The following is a 13,140-nucleotide window of genomic DNA, read 5'->3' on the forward strand; positions in this document are numbered from 1 at the left end:
TTTTTATTTTATCTATGTATTTTTCTTTCTTTGAGAGAGAGAGAGATTGAGAGAGACACGGAGCGCAAGCAGGGGAGGGGCAGAGAAAGAGGGAGGCACAGAATCTGAAGGCAGCTCCAGGCTCTGAGCTGTCAGCACAGAGCCCGACGCGGGGCTCGAACTCATGAACCACGAGATCACGACCTGAGCTGAAGTCGGATGCTTCACCCACAGAGTGACCCAGGTGCCCCTATTATTGTTATTTTTAAATGAAGGAATACATATGAAAAGCACAGCTCAATTTTTAATAACCAACCTGGAACATATTAACAGACATTGGCCATGTTGGGACGCCTGGGTGGCTCAGTCGGTTAAGTGTCCGACTCTTGATCTTGGCTCAGGTCTTGATCTCATGGTTCACGGAATCGAGCCCCGCATCGGGCTTCCGTGCTGCCAGCTCAGGGCCTGCTTGGGATTCTCTCCCTCTCTCTCTGCCCCTCCCCTGCTTGTGCACTCTCTCAAAATAAATAAATAAAGACTTAAAAAAAAAAACAGATATAAGCCACGTAAACAAATGCTCTTTGGGACCATCAGTAGTGTTTAAGGAGTCCTTAATGAAAAGGAGTCTGAACACAGACAGCTTATGAACCATGGACCATGCCACGCTGCCCCACACCAGCATCCCGCAGGGTCCTGGGGAGGCTGCACTTGGCAGTTGGGACAGGCTGACCCTTCCTGCCCATGAAGGACTGTCCGTGCAGGATGTAGAGCAACCCGGGCCCCTACGTGCAAAATTCCCGAAGGCTCCCCCAGATGCTGTGACAGCCAATATGCCTCTTCCTGCTGTGGGTGCGTTCCCGTGCGTTCTTTGTCTTTCTTGACTATTTTTATTTCAGAGGGATGACTTTGGAGCCAGAGCTCTCTGGATTCCCAGGGGATTCTGGAATTCCGCCCACCCCCCCCCCCCCCCGGTTTCCACGGTATGTGGGCATGCTGTGCCCCTCCCAGGCCAATGGCACTCTGAGCTTCAAGACCCGTGGAACCTTCAAACCCTGGAGTTCCACAAATGTCCTGAAGTCCACGGTGCCCAGGAACCAGAGCAAAGGGTTTGCAGATGTCGCAGGTGCCTAGAATGTCAGGATCTCTGTGCAGCAGAAATACATTTCTCCCTGTGAATTACCGACACCCCAGTTTTACAAATGAATCAGGCACCTCACAAGCTCCAGTCCCACCTGCACATGGCCCAGAGCGCCCTCCCTTCCCCCATCATGGGGCACACTGCTCCCAAGAAAGGAGGGGCCCCAGGACCTGCTCTCTCTCCTACCAGAAGCAGGTTTCTCTGTCTGGACTTCCTGTCTCCTCATTTGCAACTCCTCCCCTCCCCCCTTCCTCCGGGACCTGGACGCAGAGCCCAGCCGAAAGGAGACCCCCTTGCCAACCCCAGACCCCATTCCTGCTGCCTCCAGGCCCTGGTTTTCCCTAGCCCCAGCAGGGATGGGCTTTCAGCTCTTGTCCCCCAGTCTGCCTTCCTCTCTTTGTTCCGAAACAAAGTCACAGCTGGTAACAGGTGGCAAACACATTTTCAGGATCTTTGTCCTGGGAACTTATCTGAAGAGCATAGTTCAAATGAAGGAAAATGCTAAAAGCATAAAGATGCTCACCGAAATATTATTTATAACCATGATGATGATAATGATATATTACATATATAATATACATACATATATATATATATATATACACACACACACATATATTATATGCATGTATTCTACAGAAATATGCAGTAACAGAAATGCTTGGGGCACCTGGGTGGCTTCCTCGGTTAAACGTCCGAATCTTGATTTCGGCCCAGGTCATGATCTCACAGTTCTTGAGATCAGCACGGAGCCTGCTTGGGATTCTGCCCCCCTCTGCCTCTCCCCCACTTGCACTCATGTGCGCACTCTCTCTAAATATAGATAAATAAACATTAAAACAAAAGAAATGGTGAAGCCATACAGTACTACCACTTGATGAAACACTACACAACCACACAATGCGACGATTGTTCGTGTCAACTCCAGAAGCGCCCCCTGAGAGACCCCCAACCCCATCCAATTATGGACGACGCAACAGGGAAGGACATGGCCCCTGCCCTCGAGGAGGTTCCAGTTAAGTGACTGTACATCTGCTGTGCTTTTGAAGTGCAGAGAGCCAATTCCACTCTATTCAACCAACAGAATGAACACATCCATCCCTCCTGCCCCAAAGCTTCCCCTTCCTTCTCTTTTCCTGATGGCCAATCTCCCAACACAGAGGACATTTTCAGTGCCCGCGAGGAAGTGCCTACGTGAAGACTGTTGAGCAACACGGTGGCATAGCCCTGGGACTTACACGGTCCGCAAGACGGTGCCTGCCAAATGGATTTCGGACAGGGTGGCTTTGGTTCCTCCCCACGTCCTCCTTCCTCCTCCCCATTACGCAGATCAGAAAGTACACTTGGCTATTGCAGCAGGTGTGTTTGCTTAACTTAACCTGAGGCATGCACATCTATAATCAGCAGCTCTTGGTGCTGGCACACAGGCTGAGCTGTAGGCAGCACAGAAATAGCGGCTAATCCCAAAGTTAAAGGACCACTGAGCCCCCAGATGTGACAGCCCTCATTTCCAGGACTCCGAAAGCTGGAAGCAGAAGTCACAAGAAGTGTGGAGGGCTGGTTGATCCCCGGGGGGTATTGAAGAAGAGAGAAATAATCCCCAAGGGCACCCACGCCTGTGAGTAGCCCAGAGGGTGGTCACCTAGCTGTACCACATGTTTTTCAAACCGGCAGCCGGGGCTGGTTCTGTGCGCCCGGCACAAGTGGTCCCCTGTGCCTGCCTTCACGCATCCATTCTCGGCCCTGCAGACACAGAGACGTGCCCGGCACGGGTGGCTTTTCAGTTAAGTCCCCGTGAAGAGCGAATCACAGTCCTGTTCCCCAAGGAGCTGCCAATCTAACGGGGAAAACACGCACAGGCCATGCAGGGCAGGCAATGTGGTCAAGACACATACAGGGGTATTCCTGGGGATCCAGGGGGAGGATGTGGGACAGGCTAGGGGGAAGGATTTCCAGAAGGGGTGACCCTTGAGTTCTGAAGAGGGAGGATTTAAACAAGAAGGTACAAAGTGGGGACGCCTGGGTGGCTCCGTCAATTAAGCATCCGACTTCGGCTCAGGTCATGATCTCACAGTCTGTGAGTTTGAGCCCCGCGGCAGGCTCTGTGCTGCCAGTTCAGAGCCTGGAGCCTGCTTCGGATTCTGTTATCCCCCTCTCTCCCTCTCTCTCTCTCTCTCTCTGCCCCTCGCCCATTCACACTCTCTCTCCGTCTCGCAAAATAAATAAATAAATAAATAAACGTTAAAAAATTAAAAAAAAAAAAAGAAGGTACAAAGAGAAGGGTGTTCTAAGTGGAGAGATGTGCATATGCAAACCGCGAGTTCCAAGTCCCGGAGGCTGCATGTAGAGTGAATTTATTTAGGATAAACATAGAATATATCTATACCTGCATACGTGTATCCATAGCCATAGCCACATCTGTGTCTACTATCTGTAGTTCAAGTACCTGACAACTAGCTTTTTCGATTGTGATGGCACCTGTTGTTAAGCTTTGATTGCCTAAACGCTTTAAAGACATCTGTCTCAAAGAAATGCAAGGCCAGCTACAGAACCTGATAGACAGCAGGCCGCCCCACCCATCAAGTTCCGCTTTTAGAAAGCCTTGGATGCCTATGTAACTGAAAGCTCCAGAGACCCCACTTTTCCCCTCCCGTGCCCTAATTCCTGCTTCTACGTTTTAAACTCATCAATAGGGGCGCCTGGGTGGCTCAGTCGCTTAAGTGTCCCACTTCGGCTCGGCTCAGGTCACGACCTCATGATCCGTGAGTTCGAGCCCCGCGTCGGGCTCTGTGCTGACAGCTCAGAGCCTGGAGCCCGTTTCAGATTCTGTGTCTCCCTCTCTCTCTGCCCCTCCCCTGTTCATGCTCTGTCTTTCTCTGTCTCAAAAATAAATAAACGTTAAAAAAAATTTAAAAATAAATAAATAAATAAATAAACTCATCAATAAAGACGAAAGCTGCACCAACGTAGTGCCCCACCCTCAACCCCAATAAAGGCAGAACTCCTTCTCTGTCCCTCTCTCTCCTGGTGACCTGGCCGTGTGGCCCCGGGCGGTGCTATGTACCCTCAAGCATCGGTAAATAATAAACCCTATTGTTTCCCAAGGTTTCCCCACAGTTGCTGCTGAAAGGTATTTGCAATCCTAACTAGAAGAGGGCCTGCCCGGCCACAACACTGACTCTGGTCAGGGGCAATGTCCCCGGGGGCTCACTAGGAGCAGCAGGGCCCAGGGGAGCGCCCCAGGCAGTCTGAAGGCTAAGACTGACACAGAACGGTACTTGACACACAGCACGGGCAGTTAGCACTGCTGTGTGTCCAGAAGGGTCTTAAGCGTTTTTACATGTATTAACATATTTAATGCTCGCATCACTGACATCTACTGCGTCCATTCTGCAGATGAGGAAATGCAGATCAAGACAGGTTAAGTGGCCTGCCCAACATGGTACAGTACGCACGTTAAGTGTGACTTAGACTGTCTTAACAGTCTACACTCGTGGGCTCCTGGGTGGCTCGGCAGGCCGAGCGTCCGACTTGGGCTCAGGTCATGATGTCAGGGTTATGAGTTCGAGCCCCACGTCGGGCTCTGTGCGGACAGCTCAGAGCCTGGAGCCTCCTTCGGATTCTGTGTCCGCCTCTCTCTCTGCCCCTCGCCTGCTTGTATTCTGCCTCTCTCAAGAATAAATAAACATTGAAAAAAAAACCATTCTAATACTCTTAGTAGTATTCTTGAAATTACTCTGTGGTTCACAGAAGGTGGGGTGGGGCAGTGATAAGGCCGGGGTCCCAGGTGGGGCCCGGGTCATGGTGAGCTGTGTCCTGCTGTGGAATTTGGACTCTGTCCCAGGGCCATTAGGGACGTGGACACTGAAAAGAGGGAGGACATGACTGAATGCCCTTTAGGAACAAAGGTTATTGGTGAATGCCCAAGTGTTTACCATCCGGGCGCGAGTGGAATAAACATCAGTCATTTGAGGCCAACTCAGTCTGGGGGCTTGGCTTCCAGAATCACATAGAAAACTTCCACGCATCTGGTGGCCCTCTTTCTTGTGGCACAAGTACTATCAAGGTCACGGGGCCTGGCCGCAGGGGTTACCCCAGAACGTCCACCCTCCCGTGGAAGAAATTCTGCCACAGCCTCACGGCTCACCCCGCTCTGGCTCAGCTATGAATAACCACAGACGTGAGGGGTCAGCACTGGTCACCAGGCACCGCGCCCCGCTTTGTGCGCACCCTCTTATCCCGATAGGCAGGTGGGTGCACCACTGTCTTCCTTACAAACGGGCATCCGGGTCACAGAGCCGGAGAGAGACAGACGGAGGAGGTGCCAGGCCCAGTCCACCCTGAGATCTATTCCAGTGAACCCTCGGAGCGTTCATATCCCTGTGGGGTCCACCTCGCCTGCCGGGCGGGACCCGCCGCATCTTCTCAAGAGAACGACCAGGCTCAGCGGGTAAAGGACCCGCGGCTGGCAGGTGCGGGGTCGCAGCGAGCTTGGGGTGAGGCTTGTGGCTTGTTGCTTCCCCCCTTCCAGCCTGGCTGTCGACCAGAACTGGATCTTTGAGTACCCAGGGAGGCCCATGCGCTGCTGCAACCACGCCGGTCTCAGCTGTGGGTGCCTGACCTTTCTAGAAGATACTAATGATGCCTGCAAAGTGCGCCTCCCTCGACAACTGTAAGGAGTGTGCGCTCCCAAGGCCAGAGGGTGTGTGGGTCCCCAGCTCCGTCTTACAAACGAGGTAACAGGTGCAGGGAGACACTGGTTCCAAGGGCACCAGGACCAGTGAGGGATCTATGGGGGCTGCGGGAAGATACGCCATGCAATGTGCTGGGAACAAGTGTGAGCAGAGGGAGAGAGCAGAAACTGGGTCTCAGCTCCTTACCGCCGCGTCTCTAGCGTCGGGCACTCAGAAACTACCTGCGAATGAGCCTGTCCAGGAAGGGCGGGGGGTGGTGGGGGGGAAGCTGAGAGGGAGTTTCAAGCACCGTTAACACGCAGTTAACGTCTACCCTCCTTTTCTCTGTGTTCCACCTCCGCACCTGCAATCAAGCCCTGTGACGTGTCTGTCGCTAAAGCTCCTTGCGTGCATCAATCCACAATCCACGAGTTCTGGGACCGTACTTTGGCCCTTCTCCTAACCTTGGCCACTCGGGCTGTCTCTGATGCGCTGCTATAAAGGACTCAGGCAGCGAGGATCACGGATGGACGGGCACCACAGCAAGTGGACTGGGCTCCAGAGGCCGACCACGTGGCTTGAAGGCCCAGCTCCCGCACCTGCTGGCAGCTGTGCATCCGCGGTTAAGTTACCCAGCCGCTCTGTGCCTCGGTCTGGTCCCATCTCTGGTGAAACAGAGCAGGGAGCCCCCAGGGTGGCTGTGGGGGGGTTAAACGTGTCAATGCGCAGGGCTCTTAGACGAGCACGTGACCCGCAGTCAGACCTTCCGGCAAACAGTCTGTCAGCACTTAACCTCGCGAAGTTCAGGTGATTCCTTAGAACACAGTCCTGGAAGTGGGATCATAAGGTAGACAGTCCCTTGTAGATGGCAAGGAAATTGCCTTTGAAAGTCTAAGAAGAGAAAGGTCTTTAGCCCTAATGGATTAGCCCAAGAACAAGGGCTTGGGGGACCTAAGGAGCCAGCCTTTCTGCCGAGCTCTGTCCAGCCTCCTGCTGTAAGGCACCCCCTGTGCTCCGGGCACCCCGGGAGAGAGAGCACTCTCACCCACGCCGCAGGAGGTCCCAGCCCCGGGAAGCTTCAGCCCCAGCCCCTGGCAGCACCCCACTTAGCTGGGGCTTGTCTTTCACTTGAAACTCGTAATTCGTATCGTTATTTCTCAAAGAGAACTCCCAAACTGTTTTAGCTTCAGGCCTCCCCACACTCCGAACTGAAAGTGTGCACACTCTTGACTTGTTCATTTGTCTGCTTCTCCCATGAAAGTCTTAATATCTCAAGGGACAGAGCTCTTGTCTTCCCCTTTTGTCCTCCCCCCCCACCCGTCACCCCGGCTGGGTGCTTGGCATAGTGCCAGGGACCCAGAGCCTCTGCTGCATGAATGAATGAATGAATGAATGAATGCATGCATGCATGCATGAACGAACGAACGCATGGATGAGAAGGAAGGAAAAACACAGCCTGAACCGAAACCTCTCTGCTAATTCTACTCACTCTGCTAGGACGCCCTCCTTAAAATCGTCGGGTACAAGGTGCTGGCCAGTCTTCAGAGGCTCAAAGCCAGGGGCCCCCGGGTCTCCTCTCTTCCGGGGGAACAGCCCCTGTTCCCCAGCCCTTGCTCTTCTCTTAAAGGTTATCAGCAATAGAAATTCCATCTGGGTCTCACTGCTGTCCGTATCTCTGACCACCAACACTGCCTCTTATCTAGTGAGGCTGCCTTCGCCTCCAGTCCGCCTCTGGGCCCGCTGATAACATTTATGTTTTTGGAGGAAATGCTTGAGTCCTGAGGGATAATGCCCACTTACATGGCTCTTCGAGCCTGAAAAGCTACACTGGAGCAAACGGGCCTGGCTTTCCAGAGCGAACGCCAGGGAGGAGTCCCCGTGGGTCCTCTGATCGGGGCCCTCCTCACCTTCACTGTTGTGCTCTCCTCTGGGCGGTGTCACTGGGTTCCACCGACAGCTCCTCCTGGACCAGCATCCTACACCCGTCCCCGCCTGTTCCCCCCCGCCCTGCCACCCGCATGGTTAGGTGCCTGCTTACTGCCAGTCTCTTCCTCTTCCCCACTCTCTGCTAGGACGTGAGCTCCCTTCGTCTGCCCAGGACAGCGCCTGGCACATAGAAAGAGCTCAGGAATTGTTGTTAACGCACACGCTATTCACAGTAGCATTCGTCAAATTCACAACCTACAATCGTCCTGCTGGAAGCTAGGGATACAAAAGCCTCTGAGCTTAAGCAACTGGGCCAGGAATACCCCTACTGCAAGACAGGAAATGCCCTCTCCCCCGGAGACGCCCACTTCCGCATTCACACCCTCAACCTGATCAAGGTCTTTGCAAGCCCAGGAGAGCAGCCACACAACACCCTTCCCCCCACGAAAACGCTCGTGCGCACATACACACAGTCCCCCACGGCTGCACGCTCCTGCACCCCATGTGCATCTCTGCACACCCTGTTGTGTGTTTCGCGACTCCATCAGGGACGCCGCCTGTGAACATTTCCTGGGGAGTGAAGGAAGTGACCACCACCGTGCCGTGGCCTTCCTGCTGCTCTGGGCATCAGCGGTCTTGGATCCACGGGGACGAACACTTGCCCCGCCTCTGGCTCGGCTTTTCATCCGAGGCAGCGGGGTCTCCCCCGGCCATCTGGTCCAGTGCCAACAGGCCAACAGGCAAACAGGCACCCGCTGTAAACTTGCCACATTTACCAGCCGTGTCGCTTTGCGTAAGTTAATTCTCCTTTCTCGTTTCCTCATCCGTACGTGGGCCACTGGGCTGTTATGAGCGGTCACGGTGAGGGAAGAGTTTGGAACAGGGCCTGATCCATAGTTTAATAAATGGGATGGTCTGTGGTATTGGCACTGGGCCTGGGTGACTGTTCAGCGTCAGGAAGACAGATGTGGATATCAAGAACGTTGTAGCCAGCATCTCCCGTGTGCGCTCGTGGTGTTTTTAATACATCAGTTGATTTAGAAACGATCTCGATGACGTACCTACGTATGGATATTCACATACATATGACGTATACGGGTGTATGTAAAGATGTGTATACACATGTCTATAAATACGGATGTGTGTATATGTATGACAAATCTATATGTATACACGTGCACGCACACACACACACACACACACACACACACACACTGCCCATTTCTCAGCTCTGCCTGCTCAGAGCGCCTAGAGGCAATGCTCCCTCAGTAGCAATGGACACATCTTGTGACCAGAGGATATTTCTAGATGCCATTCTCCACCGAAAGGATCCAAGGCTCCTTGACCAACTGCTGATTCCATCCTTAACCAACTGATAAAGCCAACAATGCAGGAATGGGACAGCCCAGCATCAGCCTTCCAATGTGAGGCCTTCAGGACACCCCACGAGCTCTGTGGGATGCCTGGCAAAAGCATACAATCTAAATCGGATCACGAGGGAGCATCAAACACTGAGGGAGAGTCTGAAAAATAATTGGCTTGAACATGTCAAAAATGTCACGAAATGTAAGACTAAGGAAGTTTTCCAAGAAGGACACATACCAAATGGGCTTTCTTTTGCTATGAAGGACCTCGCAGAGGGCAACTGCTGAAATCTGAATAAGGCCTAAGGATCAGATAATAGTAGCAAGTCAATGTTAAGTTTCTGCCTCAGTTGTATCGTCATTGTAAGAATTTTCTGATTTTAGGAAAAAATGGAGACAGGAAAGGATAGAACAAAAATAAGAAAATGTTAACACTTAAGGAATCCGAGTGAATGGTACCCGGGAATCTTTGGGGGCTGTTTTTTGCAACTTATCTGTAAATTTGCAATTATATCAAGACAAAGTAATTGAAAAAAAAGATCAATTGAAAGAATACCCTGGGTTCACATACTGAGAAAAAGTGAATATAGTGCTTAGCACAATAATCTGAAGCTCTTATAATATTATTGTTACCAGAACAGTGTACCCAGCACACAATAAGCTGAAAATGGATAGATGATATTATCACTGTCAATATCATCACCATCACCCCTGTTATCCCTGATGTGCTTGATACTAACTACACAAAACTCAATACCTTTTCTTACTGTGACTTCTAATTACTTCATATCTGCATTCAACTCCATCGTCTGAAGGTCCGTTATGGAAACACCCGTTTCAGGTGCTTCCAGCCCTCACCTGCAACGGTGCGGAGTTTGAAGACCAACCGAGAGAAGAGAGGTAGGGCCCATGCAGATCTACACGTACGGACACATATCAATTCAATCTTTTGCCATCGTCCGAATCTCTGCTTTGTTCTTGCTGGTTCCTGGGCAACCCAAGGTCGACTAAGCCCAGCTCCTAAAGACACAACCTAGGGCCTTTGCCTATAGACCTCCTGGATACCTAGAGTTTCTTTTCTGTTCCCTCTTCAGACCCATCCGTAAACACTGGGCATCTCAGTGACTGGGCCTCTTATTCTGCACTGCACTGCCTTATTCATAAGAGGAACCTCCTGTTGTACCCCCAGTCCTGACCCATCCAAGATGGCGGGACTATTGCCAAGTCCAAGCTTGGGGAGACCCAAGGGTCTTCTGTGCTCAGACCATTTCTGGGATGTGAGAAGGTCCCAATCATCGTTAATGTGTGTAACACGTTCTTTAAAAGTAAACCCACAGTCCTTTCCCTGTCATCTTTTGTCCCCATCACTCCTCATTCTCTCAAGACTCACAGAAACCATACCTTTAGCTCATTTTCCTCCTCTCTCCGTTTCTCACCTCCCTTGCCCCTATCTTCAGCCTATGGAGACACTATGGCCACTGCCTCTTCCCCTTTTCAGGAGACCCCATACTGTGTCTGACCTTCCCACGACCACAGAAAGGCTCATATTTGTATCAACCTATTTGTATATATAAAACCGATAAATCCTAAGGTCCAAGTGGCTTAGTTTTTACATGGAATTATATACAGCAACCACAGGCTGGCTGCCCAAAGAAATTTTGAAAGCAATTCCATGTTTATAGACAAGGCAGGTAGACACAGATATAGACGTCCTCACCAATAATCATATAGGACAGCCACACACGCACACATACATGCACCAACCTTCCTTCTTCCATGGTGGTTGCCACGATATCCAAGCTGAGTTACACACTGGCAGATCGAAGAGTGACAGCCCAGGGCAGGGCGATCAAAGTTTCCCCAAGCCCGCCTTCCTCACCGATGGAAACGTTCTCAATGTGCACGGTCCAAAATGGTAGCCATGGGTCACATGTGGCTACTGGGCACTTGAAATGTGGTCAGTGTTGAGTGAGGGCTGAATTTTTAATTTTGTTTCATTTTAATGCATGAACATTTAAATAGCTGTATATGGAGTGGCTACCTGTGGACAGCTTAACTCTAGTCCAGGGCCTGGCACGTTTTTTCCATTAAGGACCAGACTAAATATTTCAGGCTCTCAGGCCACACAGCCTCTGTCACCGCTGCTGGTGTGCTGTGACAGCAACCACAGACATACTTGAACAGAGGAGTGTGGCTGGGTACCCATAAAACTTTATTTACAAAAAATGGCCAGGCCAGTTTTGTCCTGTGGGTCATAGTTGTTTGCTGATGCCCGCTCCAGCACAGCGTCATTCCAGACCTTCTTTGAGATGGCAGGCATTGGCCATACGAGGCTGTTCCCAATCCGGTTTTTAAGTACTTGCTTAATGAAAACACAGAAGGCTTTCCTTTCAAGAAAAAGAGGTCACTTGACATCCTAACGGTCCTACATTTTTCCCTTTAGGAGAAAGCCTTCCCTCTTAACGGAATGTCCCCGGGGACGGCAGGCCAAATTATAAAGAGATCAAGACAAGACATCTCTCCTCCGCGACTCAAGATTATTCTACGGAAGAACCCAGAAAAGACAGTACCTCTCACTCGTGCAAGGGGAAGAGGGCAGTCATTTACCTAAGTATGCCCAGGGAAGGTCCACTTCCGGTCCTGGCCACAAAGCTCAAAACGTTTGCTCGCCACAGCCCCTGGCGATGATGATCACTTCTGGCATTTCCGGGTCAGAAAGGTGGCGTCTGAAAACGGTCCCAACTGGAAGGGAAGAGGAAGAGGAGAAAAGCTGAAGTCATTTTTGACATTTTGCTCATTCGTGGTCTTTTGAAAATGACTCAGGACCATTAAAAGGCATTCGCCCAATGCCCCACACACACCCACCCAGTGATTTATACACCAAGTATTTTTTTGAAAGAAACACCTATCCCGTTCAGTGCACACAGCCAAGCACCAGAGACAGAAAGGTGAGTAAACCATAGTCCACACCTTTAAGAAGCTCAGGTTGGTGGAGAGGACAGAAAAACAAATAAGCATCTCATGGCAACACGATACAAGGACGTGAATGATATTTGGCAGAGCGAAGGGAGAAATGACCAACCCAGTAGGAGGCCAGATGGATGGTTTCAGCTGCTCCTTGCTCAAGTGAAACGCCTTTTGGCAAAAAGAAAAGGGTTGGGCAAAGGGTCTCTGAGGAAGACGATAAAAGAAAAATGTATCTGAGATCAGGGCTAGGATGCACCGGGGAGGCCGGGTGGGAGATCGTTTGGGAAGACCTCACCCTTGAGTAAGAACAGAGACCCTCAGTTGAGTTCCTACTGTGCCCCAAGCACTGAGAGATGTACCGACCACACGTTGTCTCACGAAATCCCTGGGGTGGTCTCCAGGATCATTCCCATTCAATGGATGGGCAGCTGGAGCTGGGAGAGCTCCTGGGAGCAACCCTGAGCAAGATGACAAAGGCAGTAAGGGGTAGAGAGCGGCCCCCAAGGGGACACCCCCATTCTGTCTGGTTCTACTGTCCTCGTCTTAGCCGCCAGGACAGGTGCGTACGTTAACGGCCCCTCCCATTTGCTCCGGCCACCGTGTACGCACGCTCCTTTGCAGAGTGGTTTTGCTCCCTCTCCCCACGTGAATTGAGGTCCACTTCTCCACCCTCTGAATCCGAACTTGGCCATGTCACTTGCTTTAGCCAGTGAGCCAGTAACAAAAGACAAAAGGCTTCAAAGGCGCTTGTGCCCAAAACTTCCCCTTCCTCGCTGCTAGGAATCACTCTGGGGCCACACTGGCCCCTGAGCTGGTCCCCTGGAGGAGGACAAACACCATGGGAGAGGCCCCAGGCATGCCAGCCAGCCCGGCTGCCCCCCCTTCCCCCCAGTGCGTGGACCACGTCACTGAGTCCCAGCCAAGCTGCTAGGACCACAAGGAGCATCCAATCAACCCACAGATTCAGGAGAGATAACAAGTGTTTGCTGTTTAAGGCACTAAGGTTTGGAGCTGCTTGTTACGCAGGGAAAGCTCACCGATGCAATCACTAAGTAAGCTTTACACTGCCGGCAACGGTCATAAAACACGATCA

At 51.5% G+C, this 13,140-nt stretch overlaps 1 protein-coding gene across 1 annotated transcript in view; it reads right to left on the minus strand.

The window, feature by feature from the left end:
- Window positions 1–13,140, minus strand: part of ST3GAL1 (ST3 beta-galactoside alpha-2,3-sialyltransferase 1) — a 95,711-nt gene that overhangs the window by 66,879 nt on the left and 15,692 nt on the right. Inside the window, exon 2 of the mRNA XM_043601830.1 lies at window positions 11,688–11,822. The gene's annotated coding sequence lies outside the window, so the exon portion shown is untranslated. The remainder of the gene's footprint in view (window positions 1–11,687; window positions 11,823–13,140) is intronic.

This window comes from Prionailurus bengalensis, chromosome F2, assembly GCF_016509475.1.
Source record: "Prionailurus bengalensis isolate Pbe53 chromosome F2, Fcat_Pben_1.1_paternal_pri, whole genome shotgun sequence".
NCBI classification, from domain to species: Eukaryota; Metazoa; Chordata; class Mammalia; order Carnivora; family Felidae; genus Prionailurus; species Prionailurus bengalensis.